The sequence below is a fragment of the Triticum dicoccoides genome, chromosome 3A (assembly GCF_002162155.2).
Source record: "Triticum dicoccoides isolate Atlit2015 ecotype Zavitan chromosome 3A, WEW_v2.0, whole genome shotgun sequence".
NCBI classification, from domain to species: domain Eukaryota; kingdom Viridiplantae; phylum Streptophyta; class Magnoliopsida; order Poales; family Poaceae; genus Triticum; species Triticum dicoccoides.
The window spans coordinates 529,121,062-529,134,322 of NC_041384.1; positions in this window are offsets into that span (position 1 = coordinate 529,121,062).

The window sequence follows — 13,261 nt, forward strand, 5'->3', positions numbered from 1 at the left end:
GTATCCAGGAGTTACACGATCTCATGGTCAAAGGAAGAGATACTTGACATTGGCAAAGCTCTAGCAAATGAACTACACGATCTTTTGTGCTAGTCTTAGGATTGGGTCTTGTCCATCACATCATTCTCCTAATGATGTGATCCCGTTATCAACGACATCCAATGTCCATAGCCAGGAAACCATGACTATCTGTTGATCACAACGAGCTAGTCAACTAGAGGCTCACTAGGGACATATTGTGGTCTATGTATTCACACGTGTATTACGATTTCCGGATAATACAGTTATAGCATGAATAAAAGACAATTATCATGAACAAGGAAATATAATAATAATACTTTTATTATTGCCTCTAGGGCATATTTCCAACAGTCTCCCACTTGCACTAGAGTCAATAATCTAGTTCACATCGTCATGTGATTAACACTCACAGGTCACATCGCCATGTGACTAACACCCTAAGAGTTTACTAGAATCAGTAGTCTAGTTCACATCACTATGTGATTAATACTCAATGAGTTTTAGGTTTGATCATGTTGCTTGTGAGAGAGGTTTTAGTCAACGGGTCCGAACCTTTCAGATCCGTGTGTGTTTTACAAATCTCTATGTCATCTCCTAGATGTAGCTACCACGCTCTATTTGGAGCTATTCCAAACAACTGTTCTACTTGGAGCTATTCTAAATTATTGCTCCATTATATGTATCCGGTCTCTCTACTCAGAGCTATCCGGATAGGTGTCAAGCTTGCATCATCGTAACCTTTACGACGAACTCTTTTACCACCTCCATAATCGAGAAAATTCCTTAGTCCACTAGTTACTAAGGATAACTTTGACCGCTGTCCTGTGAGCCATTCTTGGATCACTCTTGTACCCCTTGACTGACTCATGGCAAGGCACACTTCAGGTGCGGTACACAGCATAGCATACTGAAGAGCCTACGTCTTAAGCATAGGGGACGACCTTCGTCCTTTCTCTCTATTCTGCCGTGGTCGAGCTTTAAGTCTTAACTTCGTACCTTACAACTCAGGCAAGAACTCCTTCTTTGACTGATCCATCTTGAATACCTTCAAGATCATGTCAAGGTATGTGCTCATTTGAAAGTACTATTAAGCGTTTTGATCTATCCTTATAGATCTTGATGTTCAATGTTCAAGTAGCTTAATCCAGGTTTTCCATTGAAAACACTTTCCAAATAACCATATATGCTTTCCAGAAATTCTACGTCATTTCTGATCATTAATATGTCAACAATATATACTCATCAGAAATTCTATAGTGCTCCCACTCACTTCTTTGGAAATACAAGTTTCTCATAAACTTTGTACAAACCCAAAATCTTTGATCATCTCATCAAAGCGTACATTCCAACTCCGAGATGCTTACTCCAGTCCTTAGAAGGATCGCTGGAGCTAGCATACCTTTTAGCATCCTCAGGATTGACAAAACTTTTCTGATTGTATTGCATACAACCTTTCCTTACGAAAACTAGTAAGGAAACTCGTCTTGACATCCATCTGCCAGATTTCATAAATGCAGCTTATGCTAACATGATTCCGACGGACTTTAAGCATCGCTACGAATGAGAAAATCTCATCGTAGTCAAACCCCTTGAACTTGTGAAAAACTTTTTGCCACAAGTCGAGCTTCATGGACGGTGACATTACCATCCACGTCCGTCTTCTTCTTAAAGATCCATTTATCTTAATGGCTTGCCGATCATCGGGCAAGTCCGCCAAAGTCCATGGATCCGTTCTCGGATTTTATGGCCTCGAGCCATTTATCGGAATCCGGGCCCACCATTGCTTCTCCATAGCTCGTAGGTTCATTGTTGTCCAGCAACATGACTTTCAAGACAGGATTACGTACCACTCTGAAGTAGTACGCATCCTTGTCATCCTACGAGGTTTGGGAGTGACTTGATCCGAAGTTTCATGATCAATATCATAAGCTTCCACTTCAATTGGTGTAGGTGCCACAGGAACAACTCCCTGTGCCCTATCACACACTAGTTGAAGTGATGGTTCAATAACCTCATCAAGTCTCCACCATCCTTCCACTCAATTCTTTCGAGAGAAACCTTTCCTCGAGAAAGGACCCGATTCAAGAAACAATCCATATTGCTTCCGGATCTGAATTAGGAGGTATACCCAACTGTTTTGGGTTTCCTATGAAGATGCATTTTATCCACTTTGGGTTCGAGCTTATCAACCTGAAACTTTTTCATATAAGCGTCGCAGCCCCAAACTTTTAAGATACGACAACTTAGGTTTCTCTAAACCATAATTCATACGGTGTCATCTCATCGGAATTACGTGGTGCCCTATTTAAAGAGAATGTGGTTGTCTCTAATGCCTAACCCATGAACAATAGTGGTAATTCGATAAGAGACATCATGGTACGCACCATATCCAATAGGGTGCAACTATGATGTTCGGACACACCATCATACTATGGTGTTCCAGGCGGTATTAATTGTGAAACAATTTCCACAATGTCTTAATTGTGTGCCAAAACTCGTAACTCAGATATTCATCTCTATGATCGTATCATAGACATTTTATCCTCTTGTCACAATGATCTTCTACTTCACTCTGAAATTATTTGAACCATTCAATAATTCAGACTTGTGTTTCATCAAGTAAATATTCTCAACATCTACTCGAATCATCTGTGAAGTAAGAACATAACGATATTTACTGCATGCCTCAGCACTCATTGGACTGCACACATCAAAATGTGTTACTTCCAATAAGTTGCTATCTTGTTCCATCTTACTGAAAACGAGGCTTTTCAGTCATCTTGCCCATGTGGTATGATTTGCATATCTCAAGTGATTCATAATCAAGTGAGTTCAAACGGTCCATTTGCATGGAGTTTCTTCATGCATATACACCAATAGACATGGTTCGCATGCCTCAAACTTTTCAGAAATGAGTGAGTCCAAAGATCCATCAACATGGAGCTTCTTCATGCATTTTACACCAATATGACTTACATGGCAGTGCCACAAGTAGGTGGTACTATCATTACTATCTTATATCTTTTGGCATGAAAATGTGTATCACTACGATCGAGATTCAATAAACCATTCAGGTTTAATACTAATCTTGATGGTAGAGGGAGCGTGCGATGTTTGATCACATCAAACTTGGAAACACTTCCAACATATATCGTCAGCTCACCTTTAGCTAGTCTCCGTTTATGCCGTAGCTTTTATTTCGAGTTACTAACACTTAGCAACCGAACCGGTATCTTATACCCTGGTGCTACTAGGAGTACTAGTAAAGTACACATTAACATAATGTATATCCAATATACTTCTATCGACCTTGCCAGCCTTCTCATCTACCAAGTATCTAGGGTAATGCTGCTCCAGTGGTTGTTCCCCTTATTACAGAAGCACTTAGTCTCGGGTTTGGGTTCAACCTTGGGTTTCTTCACTTGAGCAGCACCTGAATTGCCGTTTCATGAAGTATCCCTTTGTTCCCTTGCCCTTCTTGAAACTAGTGGTTTCATCAACCATCAACAATTGATGCTTCTTCTTGATTTCTACTTTCGCGATGTCAAACAACGCGAATACCTCAAGGATCATCATATCTATCCCTGATGTGTTATAGTTCATCACGAAGCTCTAGCAGCTTGGTGGCAATGACTTTTTGGAGAAACATCACTATCTCATTTGGAAGATCAACTCCCACTCGATTCAAGTGATTGTTGCACTCAGACAATCTGAGCACAAGCTCAACGATTGAGCTTTTCTCCCTTAGTTTGCAGGTTAAGAAAATCGTCGGAGGTCTCAAACCTCTTGACGTGGGCACGAGCCTGAAATCCTGATTTCAGCCCTCGAAACATCTCATATGTTCTGCGACATTTCGAAAACGTCTTTGGTGCCTCTACTTAAACCATTTAACTGAACTATCACGTAGTTATAAAAACGTGTATGTCCGATGTTCGCAACATCCACAAACGACGTTTGGGGTTCGGCACACTGAGCAGTGCATTAAGGAGATAAGCTTTCTACTGATCGCATAATCGCTATAGTAGAGCTATAGCGCGAGCTACGACATAATTTGCAAAAGGTCTTTTGACTATGTTCAGGATAATTAAGTTCATCTTATGAACTCCCACTCAGATAGACATCCCTCTAGTCATCTAAGTGATTACATGATCCAAGTCAAACTAGGTCGTGTCCGATCATCACGTGAGACGGACTAGTCATCATCGGTGAACATCTTCATGTTGATCGTATCTGCTATACGACTCATGCTCGACCTTTCGGTCTCCGTGTTCCGAGGCCATGTCTGCACATGCTAGGCTCGTCAAGTTAACCCTAAGTGTTTTCGCTGTGTAAAACTGTCTTACACCCGTTGTATGTGAACGTAAGAATCCATCACACCCGATCATCATGTGGTGCTTAGAAGCGACGAACTGTAGCAACGGTGCACAGTTAGGGGAGAACACTTCTTGAAATTTTGTAAGGGATCATCTTATTTACTACCGTCGTCCTAAGTAAACAAGATGCATAAACATGATAAACATCACATGCAATCAAATAGTGACATGATATGGCCAATATCATTTTGCTCCTTTTGATCTTCATCTTCGGGGCTCCATGATCATCATCGTCACCGGCATGACACCATGATCTCCATCATCATGATCTCCATCATCGTGTCTTCATGAAGTTGTCACGCCAACGACTACTTCTACTTCTATGACTAACGCGTTTAGCAATAAAGTAAAGTAGTTTACATGGCGTTCTTCAATGACACGCAGGTCATACAATAAATAAAGACAACTCCTATGGCTCCTGCCGGTTGTCATACTCATCGACATGCTAGTCGTGAATCCTATTACAAGAACATGATCAATCTCATACATCACATATCATTCATCACATTCTTCTTGGCCATATCACATCACATAGCATACCCTGCAAAAACAAGTTAGACGTCCTCTAATTGTTGTTGCATGTTTTACGTGGCTGCTATGGGTTTCTAGCAAGAATGTTTCTTACCTACGCAAGACCACAACGTGATATGCCAATTGCTATTTACCCTTCATAAGGACCCTTTTCATCGAATCCGTTCCGACTAAAGTGGGAGAGACTGGCACCCGCTAGCCACCTTATGCACCAAGTGCATGTCAATCGGTGGAACCTGTCTCACGTAAGAGTACGTGTAAGGTCGGTCCGGGCCGCTTCATCCCACAATACCATCGAAACAAGATTGGACTAGTAACGGTAAGCATATTGAACAACATCAACGCCCACAACTACTTTGTGTTCTACTCGTGCAAAGAATCTACGCAATAGACCTAGCTCATGATGCCACTGTTGGGGAACGTAGCAGAAATTCAAAAAATTTCCTACGTAACACCAAGATCTATCTATGGAGAGACCAGCAACGAGTAGAAAGGAGAGTGCATCTACATACCCTTGTAGATCGCTAAGCGGAAGCGTTCAAGTGAACGGGGTTGATGGAGTCGTACTCGTCGTGATTCAGATCACCGATGATCAAGTGCCGAACGGACGACACCTCCGCGTTCAACACACGTACAGCCCGGTGACGTCTCCCACGCCTTGATCCAGCAAGGAGAGAGGGAGAGGTTGAGGAAGACTCCATCCAACAGCAGCACAACGGCGTGGTGGTGGTGGAGGAGCGTGGCAATCCCGCAGGGCTTCGCCAAGCACCATGGGAGAGGAGGAGGTGTCACGGGAGGGAGGGAGGCGCCAAGGGCTCAGGTATGGATGCCCTCCCACCCCTCCACTATATATAGGGGCAAGGGAGAGGGGGGAGGCGCAGCCTTGCCCCTTACTCCAAGAAAAGGGTGCGGCCAAGAGGGGGGGAGGAGTCCATCCTCCCCAAGGCACCTCGGAGGTGCCTTCCCCCTTGAGGACTCTTCCCTCTAGGGTTCCCTAGGCGCATGGGCCTCTTGGGGCTGGTGCCCTTGGCCCATGTAGGCCAAGGCGCACCCCCTACAGCCCATGTGGCCCCCCGGGGCAGGTGGCCCCACCCGGTGGGCCCCCGGGACCCTTCCGGTGGTCCCGGTACAATACCGATGACCCCGAAACTTGTCCCGATGGCCGAAACAGGACTTCCTATATATAAATCTTTACCTCCGGACCATTCCGGAACTCCTCGTGACGTCCGGGGTCTCATCCGGGACTCCGAACAACATTCGGTAACCACATACAAGCTTCCTTTATAACCCTAGCGTCATCGAACCTTAAGTGTGTAGACCCTACGGGTTCGGGAGACATGCAGACATGACCGAGACGTTCTCCGGTCAATAACCAACAGCGGGATCTGGATACCCATGTTGGCTCCCACATGTTCCACGATGATCTCATCGGATGAACCACGATGTCAAGGACTCAATCGATTCCGTATACAATTCCCTTTGTCTAGCGGTATTTTACTTGCCCGAGATTCGATCGTCGGTATACCGATACCTTGTTCAATCTCGTTACCGGCAAGTCACTTTACTCGTTCCGTAACACATCATCCCGTGATCAACTCCTTGGTCACATTGCGCATATGATGATGTCCTACCGAGTGGGCCCAGAGATACCTCTCCGTTTACACGGAGTGACAAATCCCAGTCTCGATCCGCATAAAACAATAGATACTTTCGGAGATACCTGTAGTGCACCTTTATAGTCACCCAGTTACGTTGTGATGTTTGATACACTCAAAGCACTCCTACGGTATCCAGGAGTTACACGATCTCATGGTCAAAGGAAGAGATACTTGACATTGGCAAAGCTCTAGCAAATGAACTACACGATCTTTTGTGCTAGTCTTAGGATTGGGTCTTGTCCATCACATCATTCTCCTAATGATGTGATCCCGTTATCAACGACATCCAATGTCCATAGCCAGGAAACCATGACTATCTGTTGATCACAACGAGCTAGTCAACTAGAGGCTCACTAGGGACATATTGTGGTCTATGTATTCACACGTGTATTACGATTTCCGGATAATACAGTTATAGCATGAATAAAAGACAATTATCATGAACAAGGAAATATAATAATAATACTTTTATTATTGCCTCTAGGGCATATTTCCAACAGTCAAGTCATACTCAATGTAAACTAACAGTAATGAATGCAAATGACAGTGGTGCTCTCCAACTGGTGCTTTTTTAATAAGAGGATGATGACTCAACATGAAAGTAAATAGATAGTCCCTTCGCAGAGGGAAGCAAGGATTTGTAGAGGTGCCAGAGCTCGGTTTTGAAATAGAGATGAATAATATTTTGAGCGGTATACTTTCATTGTCAACATAACAACCAAGAGATGGCGATATCTTCCATGCTATACACATTATAGGCGGTTCCCAAACAGAATGGTAAAGTTTATACTCCCCCTCCACCAACAAGCATCAATCCATGGCTTGCTCAAAACAACGAGTGCCTCCAACTAACAAGAGTCCCAGGGGGGTTTTATTTGCAATTATTTTGATTTGATTTGCATAAAGCATGGGACTGGGCATCCCGGTGACCAGCCACTTTCTCGTGAGTGAGCAGCGGAGTTCACTCCTCTTGAGAATAACCCGCCTAACATGGAAGATACGGACAGCCCTAGTTGATACATGAGCTATTCGAGCATACAAAACAGAATGTTTATTTGAAGGTTTAGAGTTTGGCAGATAAAAATTTACTTGGAACGGCAGGTAGATATCGTATATAGGTAGGTATGGTGGACTCATATGGAACAACTTTGGGGTTTATGGAATTGGATGCACAAGCATTATTCCCGCTTAGTACAGGTGAAGGCTAGAAAAAGACTGGGAAGCGACCAGCTAGAGAGCGACAACAGTCATGAACATGCATTAAAATTAATCAAGACCGAATGCAAGCATGAGTAGGATATAATGCACCATGAACATAAATATCGTAGAGGCTATGTTGATCTTGTTTCAACTACATGCGTGAACATGTGCCAAGTCAAGCCACTCGAATCGTTCAAAATAGGATACCACCCTATCATACCACATCACAACCATTTTAATAGCATGTTGGCACGCAAGGTAAACCAGTATAAGCTCCTAGCTAATTAAGCATGGCATAAGAAACTATGATCTCTAATTGTCATCGCAAACATGTTTATTCATAATAGGCTAAATGAGGAACGATGAACTAATCATATTTACAAAAACAAGACAGGGTCGAGTTCATACCAGCTTCTCCCATCTCAATCAGTCCATCATATATCGCCATAATTGCCTTTCACTTGCACGGGCGAATGATGTGAATAATAATAATAGTGTGCGTGCATTGGACTAAGCTGGAATCTGCAAGCATTCAATAAACAGGAGAAGACAAGGCAATATGGGCTCTTTTGTCAGATCAACAATAATGCATATAAGAGCCACTTTAACAATTTGATCATAGTCTTCTCCTATCGACCCTGAAAGAAAAGAAAATAAATAAAACTATTTACACCGGAAAGCTCCCAACAAGCAAAAGAAGAATGGGAAATCTTTTTGGGTTTTCTTTTTAATTACTATTACAAGCATGGAAATTAAAACTAGCTAAAAACTACAACTATTTTTTTTGTTTTCTTAAGGTTTATTAAACACACAAGAAGAAAGCATAAAAGAGAAAATAAACTAGCATGGATATTACAATGAAAAAGTATGAGCACCGACATCTAGCAATGAGTGTGTGAACATAAATGTAATGTCGGTGGGAAATACGTACTCCCACAAGCTTAGGCTTTTGGCCTAAGTTGGTCTAATGCCACGGATGGCCTGGCGGATATCCAAAGTTGTAGTTGGGGTCATACTGAGTTGCAACAGTCATTGCATCGTGGGCTGCAACTTGGAGGTGGGCTATCTCAACCCTCCTCTTATACTCTTCTGCCTCCTCTCTGGTTATAAAATATATCCCTTTTGCTTGAAAGTCAAAGAAAGTAGAAGCAGGGAGAGCGGCGTGATAGGTGCGTCGTCTGTCAAAGATTAGTCGGTACTGGAGGAACTGATTGTTCCTCTCAACAAACTGATGACGAACCATAGCCTCATAATCCAAATAAGCAGGGAGCAACTCAATATCATCCTCACGTATGGTTATAGCAAGAAAATTAGCTATGCGGGTTGCATAAATTCCATGAAAGAAATCTCCATTAAATCTATTATGATGCAACCTACGTGCAACAATGGCTCCCAAATTATAAGATTATCTCATAACACAGCACTCCTAAGAATATTGAGGTCAGGGACACACATATGACATGCTTCATCTTTACCATTTATGCACCTACCTATGAAGAGAGAAAAATAATGTATAGCAGGAAAATGAATGCTCCCTATGGTAGCTTGTGCTATATCTCTAGATTCCCCCACAGTTATACTAGCAAGAAAATCTCTAAATTCATATTTGCGAGGTTCACTAGCACTACCCCATTGTGGAAGTTTGCAAGCAGTGGTAAAATCCTCTAAGTCCATAGTATAAGAATTTTCATAAAGATCAAATAGGACAGTTTGAGAATTGTGTGAAGATGAAAATTCAAACCTCCTCACAAAGGAACTAGTGAGATAGTGGTACTGACGGCACTTTTTTGCCTCGAAGCTCATAAGATCAGCGTTACGCAAATATGCGTTAAATTCTTCCTTAATTCCTGCTCGATCCATGAAGTCCTCTGAAGGCCATTCACAAGGCCGCACTAGAGCGTCCCTTGGTGGCTCATCATCAGCATCACGCATTGCAAGCCTGGGTCCTTGTTTCCTTAAAGAACCACCTTGGTACATTTTCCTAAACATATTTCTTCCTCTGAAAAATTTCTGAAATTTTTAGTAACTTCAAAATAAAAGTGAACCAAACTCAACAAAATTGATGGCAACTACTCCTACAAGTGCCTAGAGCCTATATCATGCATCAAAACTACTTGGAACCACATAAATTTGACATGCAAGCTCAAGAACAGGGTCACCTAAGAAGCAAAAATATGCAATGAATAAAGCACTAGAACAAAAACTAATTGGACCATTGGAGGAGTCACATACCAAGGAACAATCCCCCAAAGCAGTTTTGTGAGAGGTGCTTTGAGCAAGGAGATTGAAAATCGCAGCAAAATAAGCTAGAACTCGTGCTTGAGCTGGACAATGGTGTTTGTGGGAGGAAGAAGGAGTGTGTGGGTGCAGGAATAAGTGGAGGAGGGCCACTGTCGGCCCACGAGGCAGGGGGCGCGCCCTCCACCCTCGTGGCCAGGTGGATGCCCCCCTGCTGTGTTCTTAGTGTTAAATATTCTCAAATATTCCAAAAAAGATCATATTTATATTTCAGGGCATTTGGAGAACTTTTATTTTTGGGGTATTTTTATATTGCACGGATAATCAGAAAACAGACAGAAATTACTATTTTTGCTTTATTTAATATAAATAACAGAAAGTAGAAAGAGGGTACAGAGAGTTGTGTTTTCTAAATTCATCCATCTCATGATCATCAAAAGGAATCCATTGACAAGGTTGATCAAGTCTTGTTAACAAACTCATTCCGAATAACATGGAACCAGAGAATTTTCGAATAACACTAGGTTACCTCAACGGGGATATGCACATCCCCAACAATAAGAATATCATATTTCTTCTTGACAGTAGGAAGAGGAAATTCAAAACCTCCAAAAATAATCGATGGAATTTTTCCAATATAATTGATACTGTGGACTTGAGGTTGTTTCCTCGGAAAGTGTACCATATGCTCATTACCGTTAACATGAAAAGTGACATTGCATTTGGTGTAATCAATAATAGCCCCTGCAGTATTCAAAAAGGGTCTTCCAAGAATAATAGACATACTATCGTCCTCGGGAATATCAAGAATAACAAAGTCCTTAAAATAGTAACGTTAGCAACCACAACAGACACATCCTCACAAATACCGACAGGTATAGCAGTTGATTTATCAACCATTTGCAAAGATATTTCAGTAGGTGTCAACTTATTCAAATCAAGTCTACGATATAAAGAGAGAGGCATAATACTAACACCGGCTCCAAGATCACATAAAGCAGTTTTAACATAATTTCTTTTAATGGAGCATGGTATAGTGGGTACTCCTGGATCTCCAAGTTTCTTTGCCATTCCATCTTTAAAAGTATAATTAGCAAGCATGGTGCAAATTTCAGCTTCCGGTATCTTTCTTTTATTAGTAACAATATCTTTCATATACTTAGCATAAGGATTCATTGTGAGCATATCAGTTAATCGCATACGCAAAAAGATAGGTCTAATCATTTTAGCAAAGCGCTCAAAATCCTCATCATCCTTTTTCTTGGATGGTTTGGGAGGAAAAGGCATGGGTTTTTGAACCCAAGGCTCTCTTTCCTTACCGTGTTTCCTAGCAACAAAGTCTTTCTTATCATAACGTTGATTCTTTGATTGTGGGTTATCAACATCAACAGCAGGTTCAATTTCTATATCATTATCATTACTAGGTTGAGCATCAACATGAACATTATCATTTACATTATCACTAGTTTCATGTTCATTACCAGATTGTGTTTCAGCATCAGAAATAGAAATATCATTTGGATTCTCAGGTGTTTCAACAATAGGTTCACTAGAAGCATGAAAAGTCCTATCATTTTTCTTTTTCTTCCTTTTAGAAGGACTAGGTGCATCTATATTATTTCTCTGAGAATCTTGCTCAATTCTCTTAGAGTGGCCTTCAGGATACAAAGGTTCCTAGGTTATTTTACCACCTCTAGTCATAACTCTAACAGCATTATCGTTTTTCTTACTATTCAATTCATTGAGCAAATCATTTTGAGATTTAAGTACTTGTTCTACTTGAGTGGTAACCATAGAAGCATGTTTACTAATAAGTTTAAGTTCACCTTTGACATTAGCCATATAATCACCCCAGTGTTCAAGCATATCAGCACTTCATTTTAATTCCCTACCAAAATAAGCATTGAAGTCTTCTTGCTTAACCATAAATTTATCAAACTCATGCATGGGCTAGCAAACTTAGTAAATGGAATTTCAGCTTTATCATATCTATAGAGAGAATTTACCTTTACTACCTGTGTCGAGTTATCAAGACCATGTGTTTCTTCAATAGGTGATGGATTAAAACCATATATTTCTTCAACAGGCGGTAAATTAAGACCATGTATTTCTTCAATAGGAGGTAAATTCTTAACATCTTCAGCTTTAATACCCTTTTCTTTCATGGATTTCTTTGCCTCTTGCATATCTTCGGGACTGAGAAATAGAACACCCCTTTTCTTCGGAGTTGGTTTAGGAATAGGCTCAGGAGTTGGCTCAGGAAGTGTCCAATTATTTTCGTTTGTCAACATATTATTCAATAGAGTTTCAGCTTCATCCGGTGTTCTTTCCCTGAAAACAGAACCAGCACAACTATCCAGGTAATCTCTGGAAGCATCGGTTAGTCCATTATAAAAGATATCAAGTATTTCATTTTTCTTAAGAGGTGATCAGGCAAAGCATTAAGTAATTGGAGAAGCCTCCCCCAAGCTTGTGGGAGACTCTCTTCTTCAATTTGCACAAAAAAATATATATGTCCCTTAAGGCAGCTTGTTTCTTATGAGCAGGGAAATATTTAGCAGAGAAGTAACAAATCATATCCTGGGGACTACGCACACAACCAGGATCAAGAGAATTAGACCATATCTTAGCATCACCCTTTAATGAGAACGGGAATATTTTAAGGATATAAAAGTAGTGAGTTCTCTCATCATTAGTGAATAGGGTAGCTATATCATTTAATTTAGTAAGATGTGCCACAACAGTTTCAGATTCATAGCCATAAAAAGGATCAGATTCAACCAAAGTAATTATATCAGGATCAATAGAGAATTCATAATCCTTATCAGTAACAAAGATAGGTGAAGTAGCATAAGCAGGATCATATTTCATTATAGCATTCAAAGTTTTTTGTTTAAGCTTAGCTAATAATTTCTTAAGATCACTTCTATCATTGCAAGCAAGAAAGTCTCTTTTAGTTTCTTCATCCATAACATAGCCCTCGGGCACAACAGGTAATTCATATTTATTAGGAGAGCCTTCATAATCACTTTCATCAGTATTATCAGTTTCAATAATTTCATTCTCTCTAGCCCTAGCAAGTTGTTCGTCAAGAAATTCACCAAGTGGCACAGTTGTATCAAGCATAGAAGTAGTTTCATCATAAGTATCATGCATAGCAGACGTGGCATCATCAATAATATGTGACATATCAGAATCAATAGCAGAAGCAGGTTTAGGTGCCGCAAGCTTACTGAAAAC